Raw genomic sequence first — 19,972 nt, 5'->3', positions numbered from 1 at the left:
CCCCTCTCCGCTGGGAAGGGCGGATGAGGGAAGGCGCCCGGGCCCGGGCCAGATGTGGCGGGACTGCAGCTCCCATCAGCCTTCGGCGGCCGAGCCAGCGGGGAGGAATCCTGGGGGTTGTAGTCCAGCGTTCTGGAGCCAGGAGGAGGTTTCTCGCCGTGTGGAGTCGCCCGGCTGTCTCTTCTGACAGGGAGCGGGGTGCTTAAGTCGCTTCCACTAGGATGCTTGGAAGGCTGGTCTCTCGTCTCCAAATCTGCCCGATCTCTCCCTCCGCTTGGGACGTGTGTTTCTGGGAAGAACTGCAACGTCAGTCTTGCCTCCTTCCATTGCTGCTGAACTGAATCCGGAGTGACACAGAAAAGATGGCCGCTTGGTGATTCCTAGATAAGCCAGGGCTGTGGATTGTGCCCTTTCAGAACCTGCCCTGGCATCTTGCATTAGTACAGTTTTTTAAAAAGAAACACCATGCTGTATCGGTACACATTTATAAAAGGATGAGGGGCAGCTTGTCAACACCAAAACTTGACAAGCTCCAGATGTTTGAGGTAACTCCAGCATTGGATAATAGAGCTCTTCCTATAATTGATCTGTTCGCTTTAAAAATGCCACACAACTCTTTGCAAATTTGCTAAAACTGCCGCGCACACACACCCTGTAGAAATCATACAAAGAGTGATCTGTAGAGATGGCATCAGGGAGGAAGCAAGGAAGTCAACAAAGGCTATAATATGCTGGAAGTAAACCCCACTGAATTCAAAGGGAGTTGTTTCTGTGTAGACATGGGCAGGATGGATCACATCAGTAATGTATCATGCAAGCTCATTCATTTCTCTGATATATCAATGACAAGTTACCCATTCATAACACAGTACTCCCTCATAAAACATTCTGCAACCTGGGAGTATCTAGATCAGACTACAACTCCCACTATCCCCAGCCACCTTATGTTCTGGAGGGCATCAAAGTGGGAAATGCTTCAAGGTGTTATGAATAGCAGCAGTGACTCTTCATTTTAAAATCAGCCCTAGCAAAATTTATTGTATAAAATTTGCCTGAATATAAAAAAGGGAAAGGGGTTAAAAGAAACATAATACAAATAAATAAAACTTCAATACTTCTTTTAATGGTGCAGCTTTAATGGATGAATAAGAAAGATGCACCACTGAAAATTAAACTGGAAACTGAAATGTGCTAGTTAATTATGAATGGCTGAATTGCTTGTTGTGCAAATTGTCCACAGGCAGGAGAATTAGAAATGCAGTGTTAATTTTACAAGTATTGTAATCTCATTTTCATAACTAGCTGTAAACGTTATTAATCAATTGCTCTGGCCAATCATGTGTAAAAGTTCTTAGTCTATGCAGATGTTTTATTTTGTCATTAAGCATTGCAAGTGCTAGGATATTTGGCCAGAATTATGAGAACAGGAGAACAGCAAAGCAAATTTGGAAGATAATGAAAATTATCCAATTACTTATGCCTTTAAAAAGTGTGTAATTTACCTGAGTTATTTCAGTATCTGACAGAGAATGAGAGTTTTGCAAAGCTATTTCCTAAAAACCACACACAAAAAAAACCTTCTGTACTCCCCAGGATTTGATACCAAAGCAAAGGTATGGAAATAGATGCACACACTTTATTTCTCACACATATATACAGTTGCTTTGCAAAGAAAATAGTACAGTGGGATTGAAAGCAATGCAACAGCAGGTTCTCCAGGTTGGGTACAGGCTTCTAATTTTGTTCTCATCTTCCTTCAGAACAGGCTCAGCCATAGCTGGATACAATAATAAATGAGCAAATTGCTCTGTGGCACAGTAGTTAAACTGCAGTACTGCAGTCAAGCCTCTGCTCTCAACCTTTCACTCCTGAGGGATTCAGGAAGCAGACTCATTGGCTCAGCCTTCTATCCTTGCAAGGTTGGTAAAATGAATACCCACCTCTCTGGGGCAAAGGGCAAAGTTGTTGTTTGGATAAGTATGTAGTAAATCATCCAGAGAGAGCTCTAGCACTATGGGGCTACAACAAACAACTATTCCTTATTTATAGTAATAGCGCTTATACAGATGTGTTCCCATGCAGTCCTGCACATTTTGCAGAGTTGAGGCAATGTGGCTGATGCAAGACAATGCAGAATCCACAAAACATTGATTCTCCATATACTTTGTAGAATGCAAGAAGTCAAGAACCAATGCAAGAAGTCAAGACTTCTGCTACAAATCAAATAATGTCAAGCTCCATGTATTTCATGACTTCTGCAATCCCCTGTTTCAAAGCAACAAGTTTGAAAAACAGGCCCCAACATAGAAAACAACAGTAGCCCTGTCATGGTGTGAGGAATAAGGACTACAGAAAGCCAGACTCATATTCCCACTCTGCTATGATGGCCCCACCAATGATGTACAGGTAACATTGATCCAGTCTCTTTACCAGCCTCATTGACCGGTTGTGAAAGTTAAAAATGAATGCATATAATTATGACTCCTGGAAGGAAGAGTTAGATATAAATGCAATAAATTCAATAGCCAGTATCCTGATGCATAGCCCTAGCTGTGCAAAAGAGTGGTGTCTTTGGGTAAATGTGTAAAACCAGACTAAATCAGGGACATTTCTGCAGTTCTTGGATGCGTGCAGGAAGGAGCACAGAGCCGCTCGCCATCCACAGATGGAACAACATCCCATGAGTTGGTGGTGCTCCATCTAGCATTTGTGGATTATTGTTTTAGCTAAAATATGCCCTGCAATTGGAATTAACCAAACAGAAGTTGAAAAGACTAAACTGGCAGCACCAAAGGAGAAGATAACTCTCAGATGACTCCCCACCCCTCCCTCCATAAGTTTAACATCCCCCCTGAACAAACAAACTATTGATATACTAGGGACGGCTCAGACAGGTCAGTGTGGGCTGTATCTCCCTTTGCAGCCATTGTGCCACACATTTCCCATAAATCTAGGGCAAATGAAAAGGGTGTCATTGCTGCTAGCTAGGACTTGCATTATAAAATTTCCATTTTCATCCTTTGCATTTTGCAGCCTAGCTAGTTTACTAAGTTTTCTCCTAGGATTGCGGGGTGGGGCTGTGGATGTATGCCTCACTTCCTGTTACATGGGCTTTAATTGACTTGCTCGTTAGGATCTATTACTTCTCCCCACACCATCTCTCCCCTTTTCATCATTGGGATGAGGCACATCCCACTGTGTGTTGGCCTTTGTGCAACTGCTAGGATGGTGCCTCTGGAAAAAAGTAAAATCTTTCTGTCTACCACATCCCCAAAATTAATGTCATGCAGACTACAGGGTGGGCATGTATCTGTTTCCTCTTATTCAGTCATGGGCAGGCTTGGGGAGCTGCTTCGTATCCCTGTTGTTGATTACACATAGTCGTTTCTGGAGCAAAGCAATGATTTTCATTAATTGACGACCTAATAAAATGGATGGCTAATGGTGTTGGGTTTAGATTTAGAAAATCCTAACTGATATGGTTGCTTCCTCGTTCAGTTCAACGAGCTATAAATATCTTTTAAAAAACCAAACCTACTTTTGATCAGCTTAAGCTGCCATGGCAAAGGGAAAATGCATTACAATCGATTCCATTTTTTTCTTAGTTTTTGGAATAAGTAGGAGAGAAATAATCAGTTCTCTTGTGTCAACCAAGTTCCCTAAAAGTCACCAAGGAGAAGTGAAAACTACGCTACAATGATTAAATATTGGGAATAGCTGAGGAATTAAACCTTTCTGCACCATTTCAAGAACATACCGTTACTACCCGCAGTTGATTTTGTTCCTTTAGAGACGGAAAAATGTACAGTTCTGCTTCTTCTAATGGGACAAATGACAACAAATGCAGATTTACATCTGAGCAATAACAAGAAGAAATTGTTAACAGGCTTCCTCCCTGCTATAGTCATAATTCTCTTCCTCACCCAGCCACAAGGCTATTTTCTGAAGAGGAAGTGTCTTCTTCCTTCTATGGGACAAATTTTTATTTGGAATTTGGTGTGAATGAGAACACAGTTAAATAAACAACAAATTATATATAAAAATCCAAAGGTTATCCTCGTCCACAAGACAAATAGTTCACGTTTGAGCTGAATTTTGACAACAGAAGAGGTTGAAACTCTGTGATTGTTGAATCATCTGTAGAACAATTAGCCCAAAGTAATAATAGTAAATCACTTGAACTAAAATAAAAAAACATTGTCATTTCCTGTCTTGTTTCAAGTTTGGGGCAATCAGAGCTGTGGAAATAAATGGAGCAATTGCAAACTGCATTATAGTCTTTCATTCCGTGTATTCTATGAATACAGGATTAAATTAAAATAATATTGTGATCAATTTGGCTGTTTTGATTTGCATGAATGGGCCAGTCTTGTGGTTTTGCCTGAGACAAAGGGCAGACAGAGGATGCACAACCAAGAGCTTTTAGCTAAAATTATGTGAAATAGAAGCAGCCTCAGAAGGGACTGTAGCATAGGTTTTGATTGATTGTACATCGCGCGAAGTAGTGTGAACTCACTAATTGGATGGTATCTATTTTTTTTTCAAAAAAAAAAAGGTTGGGAAGCCCTGGCCCTCAAGATATGATTGGATTGCATTTGGAGTCAGCCTCACATCACAGCCAATGGTCAAGAATGATCAGAATTGCCGTCCACCCAAATCTGGATTGCCATATGGCCCTTTTTCTCAGTCAACACTATTGTTATCTGGGATTCTAATTTTGTGTCAGTTTTGGTAGCTCTTTTCCAGAGTCTAATTGATTCCAATAATTAAATACTACATAACCTCTGTACATTTCTATTGTTTCATCCCAAGGAAAATAAGCACACCGCATTTCACATGGACGTCTCACAATCCAAGGAAGTGCTGAGCACTTAATAATACCTGCTTCATGCCCTTCCTCTTCTTGCTGTACAATCTCTTGAACAAAAACCATCTTATTCATACACAATATGTTACACAGGCAAGCAAGGCAGAGGGAGATTCCTGTTGAGAAAACAAGTCGAGGGCATAACCATGGCAACAACAACAGCAATAGTGAGGGCACCAGGCCTACATGCGAATATCATTGCAAAGAAATGGGGCGGGGGTGGTTGGATGGAAGGAAGAGCGCTGTTTTCAGGCAAGCCTGGTTCTTCAGATGAAGGAGTAGTGAAATGTTTATTGATAGCACAGGCAGCCTAGTTCTTGCTAAAGTGTTTTATTTTGAATCTGAAAAATAGGCAGTTTGCTCATGTCTAATATGTACTTAGGGAATACTTCCAAGCTAGTGGGAGAATATTAGGAGGAGCATTTTAATTTGAAAAAGAATAATACTGCTTGTCTTATGCACAAAGCCAGAAGGCAGAAGGGACACAAGAGATTGGACTAATGTAGATATAGGAAATTGCCCAACCTATTTAAGTCCCTGTATCAACAATGCCCACTGCAATGGATGCAATCCAGAGCCTGGAAACATTTTTTCATACTATAAGTACTTTAAAAGTACTCTACTGTATTGCAGAAAGAGGAAAGTTCCCACCACAGTTTAGAATAAGCCATAGTAACATCATTTGACTAAGCCTAGTAGTACCCTAAATCTTAAATGCTGCCAAGCTCAGCAGAAGACCCACCACTAGCACCTGCTATAACCAATCTGGCAAGGAAGAGTGGAATCACCAGGGTAATGTGTTCCCAGCTCCTGCCCAAGAGAACTCGGAAAGCCCTAGGATGCTTACTTTCATTGGTACTCACCAGGGTACCTATTCTTTTTATATACAGTATGTTCAATTTTGATTAAGATGCTATATTAAAAAGAATTAGGAGACAGCAGTCCCGAAGTGACATGTTGTCCAACAGTACCATCTTCCTTTCCAAAATGCCTCTGGCATTTTATTATTAGAAAATAAAAATGATAGACAGCCACTGCCAAACGCTGGCAGAAAGCAAAAGGGATGTGTTTTGCAATGTGCAAAATGTGGGCTGGTGTTTTCCATCTCGTACATTCTCTCTGTACATCTCCAAGTATCACCAGCTTTGTCCCCTAGGAATTGGGTATGTGTTGTGCATATTTTGGATGGGATGTATGACATTGGGCACTTAAATCACACTTCTCAATGTTGAAGTTCTTTTGCCATATTATTTGTCTCTTAGTCCAGTCTCTCCATCTTCACTGAAATGCATGTGGGAACAGAAAACTGGGTTCAAGAAGATGGTCTTGTATTTTGCAGCTCGGACCACCACCTCCAGCCTTGTACTAAGGCTCTGTTTCTGTTTGCTGTTTGCTGTGTTTTTGGTTTGTGTGTGTGTGTGTGTGTGTGTGTGTGTGTGTGTGTATGTGTGTGAAGTTAGTGATTTATTATTTGTTCTGCTCAGTGTGGCAGCAATTTTTGAGGGCCCATGACACGCTTCAAACAATGCATATGTTAGCTCTGGCTCAAAAATGGTTGAGGGTCTCTCATCCTCTCAAAGGAGGGACAGTCCAGCCCCACCAACTTCTTCCCTCTCCTCTTTCTGTATCTTTGTCATTTTACAGGTAGCTGCCTTTTTTCACTGCAGCTTTTTGCTTTATCCCTGCTCGGAATCCCATCCTTTTGGCTGAGACCTCAACAACCATCATCACCTCAGTATATTGCCTGGAGCATTTGCTGTCTAGCAATAACCAGCAGAATAGTTTTGTTGGTAAGCACTGTCTTCAGAAGTAGAAGAACCATGGCTAGCTTTGCTACAGGACTGTCCACAGTTACATTAATGATGTAGTTCATAATAAATTGGACCATTCATTAGTCCAGAATGGCCTTGGGGAAGTCAAAAAGCATAGAAGACCAAATGGCACTCTGCTTGTTTCCCTGGGAATTATTTGCACAAAGTTGTACGTTCTAAATGTTCAGTGTGTTGTCTTCTAAATTAAAGCAAAGCAAAGTGTGCTGCTTATATACCGCCCCATAGTGCTTCAAACACTCTCCGGGTGGTTTCCAAGTTAATTATGCAGGCTACACCCCCACCCCCAGCAAGCTGGGTAATCATTTTACCGACCTCGGAAGGATAGAAGGCTGAGTTAACCTTGAGCCGGCTACCTGGGATGGAACCCCAGGTCGTGAGCACAGTTTTAGCTGCAGTACAGCAGTTTAACCACCGTGCCACGAGGCTCTTCTCGTGGGTGTGGGAAATAAATTGCATTTTGGACAGCTTGTGGAGTGACCTGGTATGATCCATTTCCTAGCAATCATACAATGTTCAGAGAATTGTGCTCCATCCTGACCCTGATCTCCGTCCAAGTTGGACCTTTTCAGTCCTACTATAAGACTACTACTTTGGGAGGCTGGGCTGGAGCGCTTCACCAGCAGACAGAAGGGCTGCTTTGAGGAAAATCACTGCTATTGAAGCAACCCTTTCTAGTGTGATCCTTTCCAGCTGTATGATTACACCCTTAATTTGAATCTGAAATCTGCAAGAATACACTCTGTGTAAATACAGAAAGAAGGAAGATAGATGGTGTCCATAAAAGCCTAATCTGTTCATTTTGGGCATTGCCAAAAGATTTATAGTTCTGGAGTTACATGTACTGATGTTATTTTTCCAGTGGCGGTGGTATCTGTGGCCAAGTGTATCACCAATTATCAGTGTCTCGGAGGGGAAAGCTGTACACCATCTAAAAACCACTGACCTGTGCAGTTTGTTTAGTTAGCAAGACAGAAAGCATTACAATTTCTGTAACTGGTTCTGATGAGCTTCTGAATATTCTGCTGACTAATATGTTTGTCTTCAGTTTTTGCATGAATTATTTTCAATAGTATTTTCTTTCTGGGCAAGAGCTAAATGAGGCTTTGCATTTCATTGTAGACAGCTTAAACAATATATGACAATTAATACCAATAAATTTGAAAAGCATATACACTGCCACTAAGTTTATAATTTCTACATTTTGTTGCTTACCTAGTTCTTCCTATTGTCATCATAATGGTCTGAATTAATTTAATATAGGTTGCAGGACCACAATATCAAATTCTCACATTATAATAAATATGCAGAACAGAGGTTGGTTTCCTAGTAATGACTAAAAAGGGAGAGGGAAAAACTATATGGAAAAAGGAAAGGGCAAAAAGAGCACATCTTTATGGTGCCAGTTAGCTATGCCCTATTTCTTATGTCACTGGTCTATCGTGTGTGTTTCCAAGATACATTTACCGGTATATGCAGACGCAATTGCAGATAATACTGTTGTGATCTTCTGTATCTGACCTTAGTTGGTCCCTACTGCCGTAATCAGGTACACTGAATATATAAACCTGTGGTCTAAATACTGTACAGTATTCCATTTTACTCTATAAAAAGCTCTCACTGAAATAAATCTGATAGTCTTAAAGGTGCCATAAGGCTTTTTGCTTTATTTTTATTTCTGTTTTGTTACAGATCACTAAGGAAAGGTGGTCATTCTACAGATTCTACGATCTGCCTTAATCCCTCCCATTTCTTTAGGAGCACCATATGAACATATGTTGTTTTCTTAAGGGAGGCAGGCCGAAGAGGGTTGCTTGAGGTGTGCATGCCATGTGGATACCAGGATTGCACCAACTGGCATGTTCAACCTCCACCCAAACGTAAGAAACCCCCCCTTAGCCTGCTCCAGCCCAGTCTTATGTAAACAAGCCCATAGTTTAGTTGTAGTTTATCATTACTACTTTTGCAATCTGAACAGAAAAATCCTTCAGTGTCTTAATGCTTTGTGCCAACATTCCCCGACCTCGTGACCTCTAAATGTCATGGCCTATAACCCAAGCATACCCAATGGCCAGACTGGTTGAGAATGAGGGTACTTGTATGCTAACACACCTAGAGGGCACAAAAGACTTGGGAAGGAAATCAGCATATGCAGGGAATCTCTTTTCAGTCCCTTTCTGAAGTAGCATCCCAGATTATTAGGAATCTGGAATAATTTCCCTGGCTATCTAAAACCAGCACTAGCAAAACCTAGTAAGTAATGTTGGTAAATATATGCTTCTTTTTATGTATTGTATTTTTGCAACAGAAGATCATACAACTACAGTTAAATCTCTTAGCACTTGTTTAATCTAGCAGTGTATCTTGCATTTTCCATCCTAACAATGCCACATATAATGGTAATGTTTGTCCATCTGCCTGGAAATGCAAAATGACAGAATTAGAGGTGTGTGTAATGGATACCAGATGTTACGCCATTAAGCCTGCAATCTTGTGCACACTTTGAGGAGAGTACGTTCCACAGAATACAGTTATTCTGTCTTCTGAATAAACATGTGTGGAACTGTACAACAAATGTCCATTGTACATTCAGTTACTCTATATTTAAAAAATTGGAACTGTTTCTTTCCTTAGCCCCTGTAGATACTATGGAAGGCTATCAAAATAACTGAACAAAAGCCATTCCCATATTACAATTACCCGGCATCAGCTAGGAGTTTTAAATCTATCACAATCTGTTACTTTGTGCACACTTTATCCAGTTGCTCACTACATTCGGAGTGTCTTCTTCTTTAGGACAGTGGAACCACTCAAAAAGACTGAGAAATAGGGGCTTGTAATCAAATTGTACTTTAGCATGCACAAAATGTTCTTAAATTTATTTGTGAAGGCTTTCATGGCCGGGATCTAATGGTTGTTGTGGGTTTTTCGGGCTCTTTGGCTGTGTTCTGAAGGTTGTTCTTCTTAACATTTCACCAGTCTCTGTGGCCAGCATCTTCAGAGGACAGCACCCCAGAGGACAGAGTGCTGTCCTCTGAAGATGCCGGCCACAAAGACTGGCGAAACGTTAGGAAGAACAACCTTCAGAACACGGCCAAAGAGCCCGAAAAACCCACAACAACCAGTGTTCTTAAATTGTTCTTTAATTTCTGCCAATTGATAATGAAGTTGCTGAGTGAGTGGTAACAAAGCTTACTAAAGGGGAACCACCACAGGAGTGGCATATCCTGCCTTCTTCCTACAATGGCCCATGTAACTAGAAACTGGGGTAGACAACCTGCTGTTCCCAGAGCTTACACTTCTGACACTCCTCTACCTCAGAGATCGGGAGTTCTGGGGAGCCTTGGTTGGCTGCACCAGACCACTGAGGAACCATTTGTGGTCAATGAACTGCACTTTGCCCATCCCTGCTATAGATCAATATGCCTCTTGCATGTAAGTTGCATGAAAGCTGTTTACCTACTTTCTCCACAGACTGGAAGACTGAAATAAACTACAAAATTATAAATGAAGAACAAGCGGGTTTCCTTGGGGACATCCACAATACACCAGGTTTTTAAAATTATTATTTTGCACCATTTCGTTCTTTAGTCGTTGTGTCCAGCTCTTCGTGACCCCATGGACCAGAGCACGCCAAGCCCTCTCCCGGAGTTGGGTCAAATTCATGTTGGTAGCTTCGGTGACACTGTCCAATCATCTCATCCTCTGTTGTCCCCTTCTCCTCTTGCCTTCACTCTTTCCCAACATCAGGGTCTTTTCCAGGGAGTCTTCTCTTCTCATGAGATGGCCAAAGTATTGGAGCCTCAGCTCCAGGATCTGTCCTTCCAGTGAGCAAGGTTGATTTTGCACCATCCTATTATGAAATCTACCACAAACCCCTCAGAGACACTTTTCACAGCTTTTGTGGACCTTTCAGCTGCTTTTGATTACAACCAGCACCAATTTGGTGATAAGTTGCTGGCACTAACTTCAATAAGAGATTACTCTGGCTAACACAGAAATGTTGTGGCAAAATAGAACATTCATTAGGTCTGGGTACTATGAAACCCTAAACAAAAATGTCAGCATAATGGTAGAAAATGGACATCAGAAAATTCCTCCACGTCTGAACCTACCAACTGAGCAGTTCTTATGTGCTATCAAGTCATTTTGACTTAGGAGGACTCAATGGATTGATTACTTCCAAACGGTTCTATCATTAAAAGCCCTGCTCAGATCTTCAATGCTAAAATTTATGAGTCAATCCATCTCATGTTTAGTATTCCTATTTCTCTACTGCCCTTTACTTCTTCTGGCACTATTCTGCACCTCTTCTTGTATGCACCCCTTAATGTGGTAAGAGTATTTGAATGTGCCAAGGAAGTCTGTTAGGTCAGGTTCTGATGCCTGAACATCTCCCCAAGAGCCCTACAGAATTTTATAGACCTTTTGAAAAGAAAGTCTGTGTTCATTACAGCTGACATTTATCCCAAAAAGGTGTTAATTTCAGAATGAGGCCAAACAATCATTTCCAGCCATATCAAAATTCATCTATCACGGTGTAAGTCTTTTCATTGTTGCAATGATGCCAGGAAACATCAGCTTGTCTAGTTCTGCAAGCTTTATCTACATTGCTTTATATTCCATAAGCACAAAATATCTCAAAAAGTAACAAGTCAAAATGTAGTGAAAATGGTCTTACAGTTTTGAGAAAAAAACATAAGCACATTCAAAATTCGTATAAAATAAATGTATGAAAACTAAACTTAGCTTGCAAGCAAATACTTGTCAGAATTCAGTCCAAAATACAGGACCATAAAAAAGTACCATAAGAATACCAACAATAATGTTTTGGTTACATTTTAAAATTGCAGGCACTTATAGCCTAAAAAGGCACAATCAAAAGTCAAAAGGCAGAGAATAAAACTTGAATACGAATGTTCTGAAGAATAAAAATACATAAATGAACATGGCTTCCTCAGCCTCTAAGCATATTAAGAACACACACAAAATCATTCTAAATGCTCACCCGGCCAAACCAGCTGGAATCTATAGAGGGAAATTCCTGTTGATAGTGTTGCTAGCTTTTGGAAATAAAGCCTGTTTCTGCACTGCTACATTATTGTTGAATTTGTGTGTTCCTTATCCCCCTATAGTTATAATTCTTTCAGATGTTTACACCTTCCATCAATCTGCCAACAATCCTTTCTCCAGGGGTCTTGAGATCCAGGAGCCTGGAACACCATATTTTTCAATAAGAAATTCCATTGTTCCTGAAATAGTCTTCATAATTCCAGAGTCTTGTAACTCAGTATCTGGAAAGCTGGCACTATGATGCTAACATCATTGTTTTGACGAATTTTTGTCAAAGACTAGAGGAATAAAGGCCTGTTGCATCAGGGACCTGGAATGCCCAAATACTAGAAAAAGAGAGTGTTTTAACACCAGGGTATTGGAACTACAAAGAGTGCAAGCTATAAGACCTAGATACACCATGTTGCATATTTACACATTGCAATATAAACATGTTCAACTGTCTGGATTGTTATGGTACAGTGAACTTGCTCAGCTGGAGAGCGGATTCATTATTTTGCAAAGCCAGTAGTAAACTATTGTTCAAGAATCAATTCTAAAGGCACTTCCATTTTCAAGGTTATTCTACACCCCCTTTAATGATCTTAACACTCTATAAACACAAAACTTTACATATTGACAACCTGAAAAAAATGCCATCAGGCTAGACCAGTGATGGCAAACCTATGGCATGCATGCCACAGCTGCCAAGCGGAGCCCTTTCTGCATAAGTCGCCAGATCGCTACTCCCCCCCCCTCCCCCCAAGCAGCCAAACCTGAGAAGGCGGCTGCAGCCACGGTGTTGGCACTTCAGCAGGTGGATCCGGAGCAGCTGGTGCTGGCAGCAGATCCAGAGTGGGGTCTCAAGGCACCTCCGTGCTGGGATTCCCCCTTCCGCCGCCACTTCTGGTTCTGCTGCTGCTGTTCCCAATTTGCACATGAGCCCAAAAAGGTTCGCCACCACTGGGCTAGACTCTGTTACAGGTCAAAATTCGTAGCAGGGTCAACTAAGGTGGAATTATCAAAGATGACACATTACACTAAAGGGCATCCATCGTCTTCATGAATTAAAGGCCACATGAACAGAAAAGAATGGATAAATCCAATAGTGGATTTGTGAATCTCCTGAAGGACAGCTATTGGGCAGGAGTGGTAGTGGAAGGTGACACTGGTGAAGGAACTTTCACAGACAACACCAGTGACATTCAGGCTAACTCTTACTAGTACTGTGTATAAGAACGCAATGGTAAATCACTTCAGAATATTTATATTTCAAAAGCCCTATAATGAGGAAGTCCAAAATGAAACAACTGAATGTGCATGATGTTATTAATATGAATAGCATTTATGGAGGAAGGTATGAAAAAAATACTGGCACACTTAGGGGTCATACAGGGAAGAAAACGTAACTGTTTTACTCCCTAATGCAGTCCCTATGACCAAAACTGACTCTCCAAGAATTTAAGGGAAACCTTTCGGGCAGCAGTGCAAACTTCCTTTAAAATGCAAATAACAGCTTCAGAGAAGAGCATTTTATTTTATTTTATTTTATTTTATTTGGAGAGAAAGAGCTATCCCTTCCTTCTATTTGCTATGATACATTAAAAATAATCCATAGTCATTCATTACAGCATTAGAGGAGAAACTCATTGCATTGTTTCTTATGGAGCCCCTTATTTTTCAATTATTTGGTGTGTTCGGGGGAGAATCTTTAGAACTGAGGAGAGAATGGAAGAAAAACAGATGAATTCCTGTCAAAATGCCTCTCCAAATACCCTTTTATAAGTAACTTTTGAATGCAAGTAGAAAGTGTTCCCTGGTTCACAAAGAAAGTAATTCCTACATATTACAATACTTTTGAAATTTAATGTCATTATGCCCTGCTTAATAACATGTGCTTTCAAGTCAGCTCTGACTAATGGTAATGCTTCTTCCAGAGTCTCCCATGTACATGTATTCAGAAGTGATTTTGCAGTCCCTTCTTCTGGAAGCACTTGTGGGATGCTACAGCTCGCCCCAGGTTGTACATGCTGGCTCTTCTTCTCAGAGACACAAGGACGATCTGAATTTACAGCCTCTGGCTCCATGCCCAGATACCTGATTACACTGCCAACCCTGAAAGTAACTGGCCACCAGAGACTGGAAATATTTCTACTCTGGACTACGCTTTCCAGAATACCAAGCCAGGATGACCACTGGAATAGGTTACTCATTTCTGTGAATTAATATTTGATGGTATTATGGAATGTTTTCATGGTGGGGTATTTTGTAACTGACAATGATGGAAAATGTGGGAATTATTTTGTGCATTAGAGCACTGGTTCTTAACCTTTGTTACTCAGATGTTTTTGGACTGCAACTCCCAGAAGCCTTCACCATCAGCTCTGCTGGCTGGGGTTTCTGGGAGCTGCAGTTCAAAAACACCTGAATAACAAAGGTTAAGAACCACTGCATTAGAGGGATAAAGGCAAGGGAATGTGGTGGGTGGGAAATGTTTCAGAGTAAGAGTTTGAGCAGAATGGAAGCAGTCGCTAGTGAGATCCCACACATGGATACCCCAGGCTTGCACAGGAACTTGTCTAGAGATATAACTAGTAGGCTCCATGGCTACTTTAATATCTCTGATTGCGCAAAAGGTTACAGAAGGACAAAATGTTATTTGGTTTAATATCTCTCTTCTTGCACAGTACTCTACACTGTGAACAGTACACAGCATGGCAATGTGGGGAGATGAATTTGGAGTCAACCCTTTGTACGGTTCACCAAGATTATCCTTTCTCTGATATTTATACCCTAAGAATCGATAAATGTATCTTTTAATAAACTATGTATAACATGTGTATTTAAACAAATTAAAATACAGCTTTAAGCCATTACAATAAATATTCAGCAGCTGCAACACTGTCTTTCATCTATAAGTGGCAGTGTTTATTTGTTGTATCTGTCGGTGTGGGTGTTCCAGCCCCCTCCTGTGATATTTGTGAAATCCTACATGTCAGAGTTTCATTTTCAATCATACTGTATGCAAATAAGCTGTAGTACCGTACCAGGAAGAAACCACAGCTTGCAAAATAATTGCCAACATTTTCCAGCAATTCCTTTCTTACACTAGGAACAGTTTTTTGAGAAATTGCATCTATAAATAAATCCTTGCAGTTGCTAGAAAGACAGTCGACAACTGCGCTGCCCCCTCTTCCACTTAGGTGGAAATATGTTAGAAACAAATTAAAACAGAAAAAAATGTTGCTGGGTGGGGTACACAATATGCTCCAAAGGCATGTAAGATGGCTGGATGCAAATTTGCAAACTACCTTCTTATATCAAGCAGCAATGGTGGTAAACATTTGAAGCTCATCTACAGAGAATCAAACAGCTGACCTGTCTCTGTGTGTATAGTTTGCTCTAACTAGAGGCAAAACTGGCTAAATAGCTTAGTGAGTTGGACACCTGGCTGCAGAGTCAGGGTTCAAGAGTTCATTTCTCCACTATGGCTCCTGGAGAAAAAGCCAGCCTGTGTAGCCTTGGGCAAGCACACAGTCCCAGGGCAGAAGAAGGGAACTATAAACTTCTGACTAGTCTCTATCTAGAAAACCCTGAGAAGAGTCACCGTAAATCTAAATTAGTGGCATTAAATTATTATTAATTGTAGACAATCTGGTATCCTCCAGATGATTTTAACTACAGTTCTCAGAGACTAGACAGGAAGCTCAGTGGTCAGAGATTAGAACAGTTGTAGCTGAAAATACCTGGAAGGCATCTGACCTTCCCAAATGTAGGGTCAAATCAGATGATAGAATTAGTACTTCATTAACACAAGAAAGCACATTACTATTTCAGCCACTGCAACTGTTTCCAGAGTTGCCTTTAAACAATCATAATACAAACTAAGATGGTGCGTAACCTCCAAAGACCTGTCACAAAACACAATACAGTAAACTAATTTGCAAGCTACGGGAATTTAGAAAAGCTTATGGGATTGTGATCAGATGACTTTTTAGAGTAAGCTGTCTGTAGTATTTTTTTCAGCTCTACTCTTACAGCCAGGGAGTCACCACATAGAAGTATCTAGCATAGCAGGCCAAAAATGAAAGATAAAGAAAAAATAAAGGACAAAAATATAGTGGCACCTTGAACACTAACTGCTATAAATATGAGCTTCTGTGGACCAAATCCACTTCCTCAGACTTAAGAGTGAGACTACATATGGCAAATATTTACAAGGTAAAGGTTCCCCTTGACATTTAGTCCAGTCATGTCTGACTCTAGGGCGCGGTGCTCATCCCTGTCTCCAAGTCATAATGCCAGCATTTCTCCGAAGATAGTTTCCATGGTCACGTGGCCAGCGCGACTAGACACAGAACGCTGTTACCTTCCCACCGAGGTGGTACCCATTTATCTACTTGCATTTACATGCTTTCAAACTGCTAGGTTGGCAGGATCTGGGACAAGCAATGGGAGCTCACTCCGTCATGTGGATTCGATCTTACAACTGCTGGTCTTCTGACCGTGCAGCAAAGAGGCTTCTGCGGTTTAACCCACAGCGCCACCACATCCCACAGCAAATATTTATACATGGTCCTAAAACAAAGAGACTGTTTGTTTCCTGGGCGCAAGTTGTGGATAGTGTGGCATTTCGCACCTGGCAGTGGCCTGATATGCTAAGCACAGACTTGGAAGGCAGTTAATTTTTTTTTAAACTATTTAAATTTGGTTTAGCTTGTTTTGATTTGCTGTAAAAATGGGTAACTACATGATGCATGTGTAAGACTGGATTAATTTGATGGCAGATTGTGTTTTTTGGAGTGGCCACGAGTTTTTCAGAGCCAGCAAATGCTAGGCTTGGGAAGAAGGGGGTGCTTTCCCTAGCCTGTTGTTCTTTTTTTCTTTTTTCTTTCTGTCATGAAGGGAAGGAGCAGAGAATGAGAAGTGAGGAAGAGGAAGGCTTTTTGCCTGCCAGCTGCTACAAGTGAGGCTTCACCATTGTCTCCTGGAAGGAAGGGATGAGGCGGCAGTGGCGGCAGCAGCAGCCATAGTTCCCTGCTGCCTCTTTCCCCTGCCTGCCCACCCTGAATTTCTCTGAAAGCCACAAACAACCCAAGAGCCAAGATGAGGAATTTTATTTCTTTGTTCCTCATTTTTGTCTTCCTCTGCCTCTCCTTTCTTCCTTTCCTTGCTTCATTCCTCTCCACTTTTTTCTCCCCAGGCAGACTTTCATGGCAAACCACTGGGGCTACTTGCGAAACCAGAGACTGACAGCAACCCATAAATGTCAATCAAGAGTTGAACCAATGCCTCCTCTCCCCTCTGTTCCTGGCTTGTGTGTGGCTTCCAGAGAATTCAAGAAGGGTAGGCGGGGGATGAGGTAGTGTTGACTGCACACAAAAAGTAAGTGGTTCAACTCATTGGCCATTTGCAAGGTGAAAATCACCCAGCAGGCAAGGAGGGGATAAGCCACCTCCTTTAAGAAACTGGGAACATCAATGGCTTGAATGAATGGGCTGGGTGAGGAGCAGAATAATCTGCATTAAAAAACTGAGGGGAAATAGAAGTAAGGATCCAATCTAATGTGAAATGAAAGAATCCAGTCTACTTTGATGGCTCCTAAAAAAAATGCTGGATGAGCAGTTGCCACAGGAGACACATGCAACCATTCTAAGACCGTGTGACTACCACATGACTATAAATCACTTTTGTTAACACCGTGACATATCTGAGGTATATCATCAGTGTAACCAGGCTTTACCACTGCTGCCTCGTCTAAAACTATTGGTGTCTCGTTCATCTGTAGTCTTACAGCCTCTCTCTCCAACACACTGTATGTGTGTAATCTTAAAGACCTGTCCAATGGATGAAATAAATATAAAAGCCTCCCAGGTATCTCTTGCTTGCACCAACCAAAATGGCAGAATTCAGATGAGTTCCTTTCTCAAACCCCCTCCCCCACTTCACTTTCTAGTATTTTTATGTGAAATGCAGCAACAATGATGAAACAATGTTTGAATAAATGAAGGAAAATGGAAAGCAAATTATTTCCAAGAAAAAGACGAGTTATTTATCACTTTTTGGAGCAGTAAATGGGGAATGTCTGCTGAGTTGGATAATAGCTTTCATTAACTATGAGTTTATATAATGAATATAGTGCAAAAAAGGGATGGCTTTGACATTCGTTTTGCAATGTGGAAGACATTAGTTTTGGAAATGTTGATGTTATACTATATAGGAAATGTAACTATGTCTGTAGAATGAAAACTTTCAGTGGAATGGATTTCCCCTACTCTTTTAATGCCTCTCCATGCCCACAGAATCCATTCCAGAAGTTTTGAAAAACTTCCAAAGGACGTATAATAGTGCACAGACAAGATTTAAGCTAGAAGACCACATCCAAATGGGAGTTATCACCAGAGTGGGGAGAATCTTGAAAATACACAAAATCATCAGGGGAAAAAAACTGGGAAGGACAGACCCAGCTTAGGGAGGACTGAGCCTGTTCAGTGGTTTTGGGAGGCTGACTGACTATTGCAGAAAGGGTAGAAAGTTGACTAACGAGGCCATTTGTTTTATTCTTTTTGTTACGGGTACCACTTGCATTAGCATGATTTTAATAGGTAAAAATAATACAAAATCTGTATTAGGTTTAGGAATATTGAATTGTAATGCATACCTTCTCTGTCAGCCACTATCCCATCAATATATACCAGTACCCTGATTCCATACTGATTTTTGTGTCATAGACACATAAAAATCCAAGCAATTTACTGCCCAGTTTAGCAAAGTTTCAGTCTGAGATTTTTTTTGAACTAGTGCTAGCTTTCACTGTTTTCTATAAGCTTTTCCTGGTGTCAACATACCAGTTCTGTATATTCATATATACTTCTATCAATATTGATAGAATTGTAGTATCTGAAATATAATGTGAAGTACAATACACCTAAAATACTAATTCTCTCACTAAGAATGATAAAATGGAAGTAAGTATGTATCAATAATGGCATTTTTGAAGACAATTAATTAATTAACAGTCCAGAGGTGCAAGAATTCGATTGATAGGCTTGTAATAAATTAAAAGTTGGCGGGAAGATATGGTGAAAGGACCCTTGTTTCCCTTTGTCTAATCACAATGCACCATACATGAAAAACGTTTGCAAAATAATAATGCTGTGCGTGTCACTAAGCTGCAACAGGCCACACCGGTTGGCTAGGAGGTGTAGGTTTCCATGCAAATGAAGGTGGCACTCAAGCCTACCTTCTCCTCCCCTTTCTCCTCCTCCTATCACTCTCTGAAAAGAAGGAGCGAGAAAGAATGAGAGAAAGGGAGAAGGAAAATCACCCTTCTTTGTGTCTGTGCAGTAAGGCTTTCCTGAGCCCAATCCCTTCCAGTTGAAAGAGGGCTTGTGTGTGGATTGAATGACACCTTGTCTAGTGTTTCCTGCCAAGACAGAAATAGACCTCTTCTTTAACCGCCCCCCTGAAAGCTCCATGCCCTTTGTTTATTTTTGCAATTTTTATTTTATTTTATTTTAGGTTCTTGTTTGAGACAGTCTTAGATTGGCATGTGTTTAGAGATAACACCATTGTTACCTGCACATCTTCCTTCCTTTCTTCCTTTCCAGTTTAGACAGGCTTATTTTATAATTCTATACCTCCGGGAGAAAAAGATGAGGAATGCCTCTTGCTAAAATATAGGAGCATATATTTAATTTCTTCATGGGACATCACCTCTCACATAATGTTTTTATTAACAAAAAAAAAAAAAGAAATAAGTTAAGAATGGCATCTCTGTTAACATATGGTTTAAGCAGAGTATTTTCCCCCCATCATTATTTCACCTACTAATACTGCTTTACCATACACTTCCGCCTTTGTTAATTTGCATAAACATGCATAGGCTATGAATAATGCATAAGACTTACTTGAAATGCAGGGTTTCCAGCTTCCACAGTGCAGGAGTATACACAACAATTTGATTGGCTCTGCTCTGTTTTCATTACTGGCAATTTCTTGGAACACAAAGGAGGTGGGGAAAAGGCAGACAAGAATGGACAGTATTTATTTTGTGAGAAAAAAAATTGTTGCCTTTTCAAGGCAATTGTGTTGCAAAGTTTTTGCCTTGTGATTGTTGTTCCTCCTTTTTTTTCCACCCTTGAAAGAATGCATTAAAGTCTGCGATTGCTCTTTTGTACATTCAGTCAGTCAGATCTCTGGTGTGTGGCATTTTTTTTAAAAG

The 19,972-nt window shown here is 40.7% G+C and overlaps 2 long non-coding RNA genes across 2 annotated transcripts; one reads left to right on the top strand and one right to left on the bottom strand.

Annotated features, from left to right (window-relative positions):
• The first annotated feature begins 8,388 nt into the window (after window positions 1–8,388).
• On the top strand, window positions 8,389–14,644 carry LOC110073980 (uncharacterized). The gene is made up of 3 exons (XR_002299682.3): window positions 8,389–8,576; window positions 10,171–10,248; window positions 13,686–14,644. It is a non-coding gene; the product is annotated as an uncharacterized LOC110073980 (long non-coding RNA).
• On the bottom strand, window positions 13,336–19,744 carry LOC144587048 (uncharacterized). The gene is made up of 2 exons (XR_013542213.1): window positions 19,659–19,744; window positions 13,336–13,465 (listed from the first exon to the last, which is right to left on the bottom strand). It is a non-coding gene; the product is annotated as an uncharacterized LOC144587048 (long non-coding RNA).
• Between the last annotated feature and the right edge of the window lie 228 nt (window positions 19,745–19,972).

This window comes from Pogona vitticeps, chromosome 2 (genome assembly GCF_051106095.1).
Source record: "Pogona vitticeps strain Pit_001003342236 chromosome 2, PviZW2.1, whole genome shotgun sequence".
NCBI lineage: Eukaryota > Metazoa > Chordata > Lepidosauria > Squamata > Agamidae > Pogona > Pogona vitticeps.
This window is presented reverse-complemented; position numbering and strand designations above follow the sequence as displayed.